Source organism: Scophthalmus maximus, chromosome 7, assembly GCF_022379125.1.
Source record: "Scophthalmus maximus strain ysfricsl-2021 chromosome 7, ASM2237912v1, whole genome shotgun sequence".
NCBI classification, from domain to species: Eukaryota; Metazoa; Chordata; class Actinopteri; order Pleuronectiformes; family Scophthalmidae; genus Scophthalmus; species Scophthalmus maximus.
The window spans coordinates 15315001-15325000 of record NC_061521.1 but is presented as its reverse complement, the minus strand read 5'-3'; the positions used below and the strand labels follow the sequence as shown (position 1 = coordinate 15325000).

The 10000-nt window shown below is 42.5% G+C and overlaps 1 long non-coding RNA gene across 2 annotated transcripts in view; it reads left to right on the top strand.

Annotated features, from left to right (window-relative positions):
• LOC118314939 overlaps positions 1-9613 on the top strand; it is a 105932-nt gene extending 96319 nt beyond the window's left edge. For both annotated transcript variants that reach the window (XR_007031006.1, XR_007031007.1), the window contains 2 exons: positions 4439-4576; positions 9487-9613. This is a non-coding gene — a long non-coding RNA (uncharacterized LOC118314939). The remainder of the gene's footprint in view (positions 1-4438; positions 4577-9486) is intronic.
• The last annotated feature ends 387 nt before the right edge of the window (positions 9614-10000 follow it).

The following is a 10000-nucleotide window of genomic DNA, read 5'->3' as shown; positions in this document are numbered from 1 at the left end:
ATCTGACCGTGTCACTGCAGCTCAACCCAAATATTGTGCATTGTTGGTAAAGAGAGGTCAGGCAACTTGTGAGCCGGGTATTTCAGGCTGTGTCCTCTAATTAAGTATTCATGAAGCAGCAGTGGGAGCAAAGTATAGCTTTACACGACGCTGGTGGTTCCGACCGGCATCGCCCCCCCCCTCCCCATGTGTAATACTCGGCTTTCCCCTGCCCGCAGACAGGCCATCACTCCTAGTGTACTTCCAGCAATGATATCAAAAAGGTTTTTTGGTCAAGCCCAAGAGAGGTCATTCTAATAATACCCAAGGTCAGTGGTGGGAGCCGGCGAGTCTCCCAGTCATTATTCATTTGTTCACAGAGTTAATGACAGTTGCAGGGAGACGAGAACTTGGAGCCAGTAGCCATGTGATGTCACCAACACATGCCAAGGGATTAGGAGGGCAGGCAGGGGACACCCAGTGTGGATTATACAAGTATGAAAAAAGAAAACCTTTACTGCTCCATCACCCAGCTCTTCATATTTACTCCTGAAGTTATGGCAAATAGGAAGTGGCTCATATTGAACCACTGGCAAATAAACTGATAAAAGAAACCCCTTGTTACCATTAATAACATTTTTATTCATCAACATCACTCTTGAATACTCCTTTGGAGGATATTTAACATGTTTGCTGCCTTCGGTTAAAAGACAGACACCATCATACGTCCACAGCCTTTTGGCAAATATATGTCTTCATGGTGGGGAGGTGAACCGACAATTACCGTTTGTCTCATTTACTCATCATTTTCATGGTCACCACATTATTTGCAGTGTTTGTGGGCAACAACACTGGGCGGAAAACCCCCCCGGAGCCAGCGGCGTTCACAGACAGAGAGAGTGAACAATGAACACACCTTATTCAGTCATTGAGCAGCAGCGCACAGTGAACAATGAACCCCTCCCTCCCGTCTAGCAACATGTCTGATAATGACCACGTTCGCCGCTCTTCTTTTATGACCTACATGTGCATGAATATGACTCGGATGAAGCATTTCAGGAGGATATTGAGAATATGATCAGCTGTGCACGTGTAGAAACAGACGCACTTCTTCTTCTTTTTTTACCACATGTTGTTTGGTCTACACAACATTTAGTCAAAGTCTTTGTCACAAGGAGTGAACTCTTTTTCTTCTTCTTCTTCTTTCATCTGCAAAATACTTTGTCTGAAAACAATATGCATTTTTGACAAATCCACCATTCCAGCCTTTCGCCTCAGCATCCAAGATGTTGATACAGTAGAATCCCTGTTTGAGCATGAGGTCAGAGTATAAATATGAACTGCGTTTTGCATTACTTTCAGATGAGTGAAGCTGTCAGAGCAATAATATGAGCTTTCAGTCCTACTTTCTGCCACTTATCCCCCATTCTAGGACCAAGGGGTCATGTGAAAATTGAAAGTGACAGTCAAAGCAGCATGTTGAACAGGCTGATTGAACTAAGCTGTCATGGCCGAGATCAGAGCTCTTTAACACCAGGCCTATCAGAGGTCCTTCTGTTGGAGCCACTGGATCTCAACGCAGGCCAGCTTTACAGGAAAAAAACCCACGAAATGCTGACAATGGAAAGAAAATGTTACCAAACCAAGAACTGTTCAAGTGCTGGAAACAGCCACACGAAATCAAGATTATATACAAGATTTGTGCAATAAGCTCGAAAAGATTTTAATAAACAAGAAAAAAAAAAAAGTTTTGGTAAAAACAAAAACTTGCGAGTTGGCTGAGAGGTTTTTCTCCGTCTTGCAGTTTCAGATGAATGAATGCAGCGGTTTCCCTTTGTGGTCGTTTGAATGAAAAATGTTTGTATCACCTGTTTTGCAGATGATTTAATTAGCACATGATGCTGTCACATGAAAGATTTTTTTTTTTACTTCATCCAAATCACGACCTGTCAATTTATATTTTGTTTCATATGCAGCATTGCATGAGGGTCCGTCACAAGCAATCAGCTCGCCGTCGTCCATTCAGACGATAATAAATCATGTCATTATCGCTTTTACTTGCGGTCCATCTTTGAAACGGAGGCAGAGTGACGTATTTTTTTTGTCAGGTGGAAGAATAACTTATGATCATTTTATGTCCCGCTGAGAACCCTTGAAAATAATAATATACCACGGCAGAAGCACATGAACATATGAAAGGCGCCGAGTGTTATAAATCTGATGGGATTTGCATATTTTGTCTGCATAGCAGGAAGCAGGCAAAAGAAATCACACGGCATATGAAGAAAAAAATAAAAAGTGGTTACAAAACACACTCAGAAGTCAAGGATCATGTTAAGACAGATATGTGTCTCCAGAACTCACTTGTGATCGAAAACGTGAGGATTTCAAGGTAAAAGCTGCTTGAGGAAAATCTTTTTTATTTATCATTTTGTCATAATGTGCTTATTTGACCCTCGCTCCTCTTTGTACTTGTCACTGTAACACTTTCTCTTTAGTTCAATTCTCTCTCATTTCATCTTTAAACTGATTTACTTCTATCATCATGAAAAACCGCAGCGATACAGTAAAACCTGGCTGTCAGATAGTGTTGATGATATTGTTGGTCCTTGTGTACGGAACACTGTCAGTCACTGTGAGAGTCACACTCTTCTACGATGTTACAGTTTTATTATCATGCTTAGGGTTGGTTTGTCATATTTCTTTATTGTGAGTGTATTCATGTGAATTAAGCTGGTTGAGAGTATATAATTATGAATATTGTTTTATCATGTTGTCGAAGAAGCCAAAAATTTGTTAATTCATTATTATTAATTAGTTATTGTGTTTTTTAGGCCAGTATCACTTTTGCTGGACTGCATTTGTCCTGAGCTGTGATTGGCTGAAACGGCTGAACTCAGCACCTTGTCAAAATTTACTACAACTGCTAACTGGGGCTTTGCTTTGCAGAGACACAGACTCTGCTCTGTGTCACTGCACATGTTTAATGTGTGTGTGTGTGTGTGTGTGTGTGTGTGTGTGTGTGTGTGTGTGTGTGTGAGAGAGTGAGAGAGAGAGACTGGGTGAGGGAGGGAGGGGAGGGAGAGAGAGAGACAGGGAGGCGCCTGAACCAGGGTTATGTGAAAAGATACATTAATCAATAACATGTTCATATATTTTTAATTTCATGTAATGGGCAGCATGGAGCTCCCAAACTTTAACCAATTTGGTCCTTGAATTGAAGTGTGGATGTTAAATTGTCTTTGCTTCACAATTCTTGTTCATTCCCAGGCCTGGCTGATGAGCTGCCACCATTTCATCCAGGCATCCAAACGAACAAATACGTGCAACACACTCGCCTTCCTTCGTCTACTGCTTCTCTTCAACTTGTATGTGATAAAGCAACCTGACAACGGACGGAATCGTCTGAAAATCAAACATAGTGTTTTGATCACTGAGCTAATCAGAATCCCAACAAGTGATCACCACAAAAATTCAGCACGTCAAGAGTTTCAGTTTGGCTCAGGCCCCGAACAAATGATCAGAAATTCCTCAAACCCACAGAAAAGTAACTGTAAAAATAAATGTGAGTTTATAAATAATAATTCATAAAGTGGTTTAAAACACTCTTAATGTAAATTCCTAATTTCTGTTTCCATGTGCCTTGGAAGAGAGGTTCCACATTTTATAACCACTGATTCCATGAGAGTCATGAAACACTTGGGAGTTGTTTTCTTTCACTCCTTACTGTCGGCACACACACACACACACACACACACACACACACACAGAGTAAATTAGAGGATGGTGCAGAGCAGCTTTTGTACATTACATGTTCTCACACACACAGACATTAGAGACCCTGCAGCTTTAATTGTGTGATACATGTTTGTATGTCAGAACAAAAAGCTCGGGCTCTCCTCCTCCCTGTTAAGGATCAGGTAGAAAGGCTCATCTCCTGCCTTTCCAACAAAAAAAAAAAAAAACACACTCGTCCTGTGTCCATCCCAACATCAGAATTCTTCAACCCATGTTCCTCTCTCTCTTTTTTGATTCCACTGATCTGAGCTTGAAATGCGAAGACAGCAAAGCACTAAGCCTTCAAACGTGTGATTTTTTCAAAAGATCTCTAGAAGCAATCTCTGCCTGACTGACCCCTGACAGCTGCAGATCTCTTTACTTCTCTCTCTGCTGGCACTTCATTTGGTAGAAAAGCTCTCAGATTCACACCTCTGTCAGGCGGCACAAGTGTTTATTATGTGCATACACTGAACATCCCATATAGTGCACATCTCAAACAGCCTGCGCTCGCCTAATAAACATCCTGGAAATCATAACAAAAACATATATGCCACAGTAATTTATGTGTTTTTTTTCTCTCCCTCCCCTCATATTTATTGCATATTAATATTCACCATCATATTTCTCTCTAAACTACAACTGAGTATATATTGTTGTGAGATATGGTTTGTATTTATAGTCTGTCCAGAGCCAAGGAGTCATGAGTCACCCAGTGCGAGCCAGGAAATATGCTTCCTCAGAACCGAAGATGAACCTGAACTGTGTCCTTTGGCTCAACGGCTCCTCAGTGCAGACACATCAAGTGAAAAAAAACAAGGTTTGGATTTTCCTCACTCTTTTTCCTTTCCTTTTTTTTTCAGGTAAAGCTTTTTTCATTGTGAAAACCAGAAGATTTGACACTAAGAATGAGATCCAGGGAAGAAAAAGACAGTGGTGTCTAAATCTAAATGTGCATCACTCGGTTGAAGAAAGATAAAGATGTACATCCTGTGAGAGCTGCTCAATTTCAATAAACTCTCCTATTTGGTTCAAATTATAAATATCCACGGCACAACAAAAATTATCTGAACAATAAGCCTGTGTGCTTATGTGCAGTTTGTGTTGGTTTATTGTGGCAGCTTGTCCAGCGGTGCTCGCAGTGCAGGGTCTGCTGGTGCCTCCCTCATGGAAACGAGACTGCGGGCTCTATCATTAGATCGGATGGCAAGTCTTTATGCAAAGTGTTTTGCATAATTACATACCAAAGCCAGAATAGCCACCCTCAAATTTTATGGGTCACAAAGCATCAACAATTGCCGCATTATTGTCCACCATAGTCCTGCCCCACCAATGACAAGGAACGGGGGGAAAGAAGGAGAGGGAAGTTGAAGAAGAAGAAAAAACTCGTCTGCCTAATCTGAGTTGGGGAGATTGAATTTTCATTCCAATAAAAAGGAAAGAAGATTATTACCAGACTGACAACTTGTTTACATATAGTTGTGGAGTTCAGAGGACTGAGCTTCAGGCAGCTCGATCACTGAGTCCACAGTGACCTGTGTATCCAGAAGGAGGAATATTTGAAATGATATTCCAGAAGTTTTTCCAGTTTTATTTTCTCCTCAATGTCAACCAATTTATTTCATTTCAACTCAAGTGTTCATTGAGGGAAATACTCACAATGGTATTTTGGTGAAAGTGTTGATATCCAGTACAATACAGCACATTTAGTTATTATAGAGGATTAATTTAATTTATCATTACAAAATATTATCAAATCTGTTCTTATCCAGTCTGACAGGTTCGTTTAAGCATCGTTTCAGATAAAAGTCAATACCGCGGCATAGTTAATTGAACCAGTTTAATAGGTTGGAAACCTTTGATTAACAATAATTGTATATGTTTAAAAAATAATAATGAATTGAAATTAATATATATGTTCATTGTATTGCAACATTTAAAGACTAAAACCTGCCTTAAAAAGCGATTTAATAAATATATTTGAATTGCCTTGTTTCATTTTCAGTAATCCAGAAGAGAGTTATTATTGCAGGATATGGATTAATATCATTTAATTGACTGATTAATATATCAGTAAATATTATTAGCGTCGTAATGAATTTTGCAATTTCTTTTTTAATCAGCCAGTATTCGTCATTAAAAGGCCTCTGACATCTTCACCTGATAACGAACCAGATTTTATTTCCCTCTTAAAAACGAAAATAATGACACGAATTAATAAATTAGAGGAACGTGAGGAGCTGATGACGGTGGGAGTTGTTTGACTAGTATGAGGTGAAATCCCGACGGGAAACCATGAGTGAAGGAAAAGGCTCGGGCTTGTTTGTTCGATGGAACATTGAGGAGCAAAAAAACATTTGTCCTTTAACATTTCGTTTCTCGATGGCCTTAAACAAACACACCTGTTTGAAGTGTAATGGAAATTCGATAGCGCGCACGCAGCCTCGCGTGACGGATCAAACTGTTGTCACGAAATATTTCTCAAGAGCATCTGATTCTCCAAAAGAAAAAAGAGGAAAAATCGAAATCTCCGCGACGCACACGACTGACTGAGGACGAGGTCCACCGTCCATCAGCGACCACAACTTTATCTGCACTGGGTGTCAGTCAAAGGACATTTTTGTAAGTCTCACTCTTTTTTTTCTTCTGCTAAATCACCTCCTTCTTATACTTCACAAATTTAAATTATTGATAGAATAACTCTCTTGGTTCTCTTCTTACATATCGATTCATACAACTTCAATCGAATCCGTCAACGAAACTGTAAACTCCTGCACAGTGGAACCTAAGTGGCGTTGTATTTTTTAAAATGTTCGTTAAATTGTTTTTAATTCAACTATTATTGGGAAAAATAGAAACACGAAGGACAGAAGCCTCCAGACCTCCAACACGCAGTGAGAGGACATGAAGGTTAACGTGCAGAACAGCGCCATCTCGCTGTTGCAGGCAGACTTTCCTCCACATCATCTTCTTCTTCTTCTTCTTCTTCTTCTTCTTCTTCTTCTTCTTCTTCTTCTTCTTCTTCTTCTTCTTCTCCTTCTTCTTCTTCTTCTTCTCCTTCTTCTTCTTCTTCTTCTTCTCCTTCTTCTTCTTCTTCTTCTTCTTCTTCTTCCCGAGATCCTCTGTGAAGATTTGACCGGTTTCTCTGCCCATAGCGAGCCATGACAACAGCCCGCCGCGCCGCCGCAGTCTTTCTGCGGCCAACAGTCAGACGAGTTATCTCTGTTCATGGGGGGGGGGGGGGGTCCCGGAGCGGGTCCCAGGACCTGCGGGGGTCACTGGGTTGTGTGTGTGTGGGGGGGGCAGAGCGCCCTCAGCAACACGAGACAGTACAGTGACTTCACTGTAATGTAAGACAACAAAAACCACCAGCTACATAAACCGGTTCCCAGACCGAGGTCCCGGGACGCTGGCGGGTCACTGGGGGAGACAACCCGCCAGAGGAAACCAGAGGAATAATTGAATCTGTCTTGCGGGGTCCTGGCTGGTTTTCGCCGTTGCACATTTGCAGGATGCATGAATGTGGAGATGTTGGTCCTGGATGTGAGCCACTCGGCTGCTATCTGGCCGTCTGCAGCGCGCGGACAGTGTGAAACAGACAAATCCCACCGAGCCACAGAACATGTCAGATGTGGTCCCTGTGACGAAATGTGATCAAGCGGGGATCTGACACCAGCCGGTCCGGGAGCCCGTCGAACTCGTTCACGCGCTTATTGTCTTGCTCACATGTTGCCTTGTGGTTTTTTGCTCCCACACGAGAGAAATAAAAACGGACTTAGAAACACAGCGATGCTGCAGATGAAGAAACTCCCCGCGAAACAGGGAGTGGGCGGATGGTGCAGAGTCGGTGATACAGTTTTCCTGTATTTATTTATTTTATACCTGTTGCTTATTTAAACGTGTTTTACACCCCGGGAGTTGTTTATTTTAAAAATCAAGCACGACCTGATATAAAAAATGCAAATAGATACAACTTCTGCAGCCAAACGGCGAAATAACGCGTAGAAGACGCAGTACGATGAGACCCGAGGCCTTTGTGTTTCTCCGTGTTGCTCATCGAACGGTGTCGCGGTGCAGGAGCTGCCGGCACCGACGAGAGGAACAACACGACGACCTGCACATAAATAAAACCTCACACGACTCTGCCTTTTAGGGAAAGTTATGATGAGACGTGACTTTTTTTTGTTTTTTAGTGCAGTGGAAGAAAGAAATGTGAATGTGATTTCTGCATTCAGAGTTTTATATCAATTATCAAATCTACTTATTTGCAAGGAGAAAATAGATTAGAATTAATATTTATTAATTAATAATTCATTTTTCTTTCACCTGTGAAAAATTGTGAACGTGTGTATGGTGATGTTCGTTGTGTTGGCGGTGGAAACGATCACGATAATGACAGTGACAATGATGATGATGATGATGAGGACGATGATGAAGACTAGGAGGAGAATAACCCCTCGGGGTGTGTGAGTGTTAATGTGGAAGCAGCGTCAGTCTGAACCACCAGCGTCGAGAATCACGCCAAATTAATTTCACAGTTTGAGGCTATACTTTGCCAAGTGCAAAGTTTCGGCAAACCACCCCACCTCTCCCCGACACACACACACACACACACACTCACACACACACACACACACACACACACACACACACTCACTCACACACACACACACACACACACACACAAGCAGACACAGGCGAGACAGGGGCAAGCTGCAACCAAACGCAGGCATGATGCACCTATGGAGAAAGATTGAAGTGCACAACAGACCTAAAGTTGAGTTAATCAGCGATTTACACACACACGGGGGGGGGGTCTCTAACTTCTGTGCAGCTGTACAGTCACTTTCAGGCTCCTTCTCCAAACTCACTTGAGAGTGACGACGCGCCTGCAGGAGCATTAATGCCGCGACCCCTGGAAGACTGACAACCACTGCGGTGCACCTAATGGGGATCTTAATAAAGTATCTATGTACCCCGAGTAACCAATCGATACAAGATGTAGGCCCATATCGATCAATACCTATGAAGTAGTCCTGATGAAATAATGCGCGATGGTTTGGGGGGGGGGGGATAGGCTAATATCCAGGAGAGTGTTTGCGGTCTCTTCAAATCCTCCCCGTGGCTCAGCGCGCGTCTCGGTCAGTGTGTGATCGTGTGTGTTAAGACAAATCATACTGCGTCTCCCTCCTTTAAAGCTTTGGGCATATGCCGTTATTTGATTCCCACCCACCGGCACCGCGTCTCCATGAAAGTTCAGTCATCTCTTGGTCATAAAAATAAATACCCCCCCCCCCCCCCCCCCAGTATAATACGACTGTAAGCACCACTCGTGCTCACTCGGTGGCCAAATGGGCGAGTGAGGCTCGAGAGAGGATTTATTTGGCATGAAGTCTTCAGACGGTCAGAGTCGTCTGGTTCACTGGCACTGAGGTAGACTCACTGAGCGCGCTCGGGTTCAAAGGAAAACTGAAATAGCCTTTATAAGATGGAACTCCTGTTCACACTCTTGGTCATCTTGCTGCAGTTTGTCCTCATCTCCCTCTTTTATATTTGCCAAAAGTCTGGTCGAGGTTTTATTATTATTAGTATTATTAGTTATGAACTTTGGCATGTTGGTGTTGATCGGAACGTCTTTTTCTTTATTTTTTTTCTTAGTCTCTTCTAAGAGAACATTTTATTTTAAACAGGATAAAACCAGTATTACATGACATGCTTTTTTTTTTAAAGGGACCAAGGTGGTTATAGGTTTGGAGGAGACAAGTCTTCTACACACTGCATCGCCTCAGGAGGACGAAAATATTTGTCCGCAATATTTGTTTCTTTTCCTCGAGTACATTAAACGCGGTGATATTACTACAAATATTTAGGGGCAGCGTTATATGAACAAATAAATAAATACATCCCTTGCTTCTTCTTCTTCTTGTGATCATGTTAAGAACCACAGAGGTGGCCGGTGGACGTACACTCGCACACCTGCTGTCACACAGGCGCAGGGCGCGCGGAGCGGACGACAGCTGCTCCAGACGCACACCACCTACAGTCAAAGTTACAGTGGCTTCTCCGTTTGTTTTAAAGTGAGCCGAGGTCTCCGAGGTGTCGGCGAGCTACAGTTCCAGCGACAGCGGGTAGATGGCACAATTTTCTTACATTTACGGCCCAGGATGCAGTAAAGCCCCCCGCGCACTGAGAGGAGGCGAGGAGCAATTTGTTTTTGTTATAAAAGTCCTAGATAAAGTGGAAG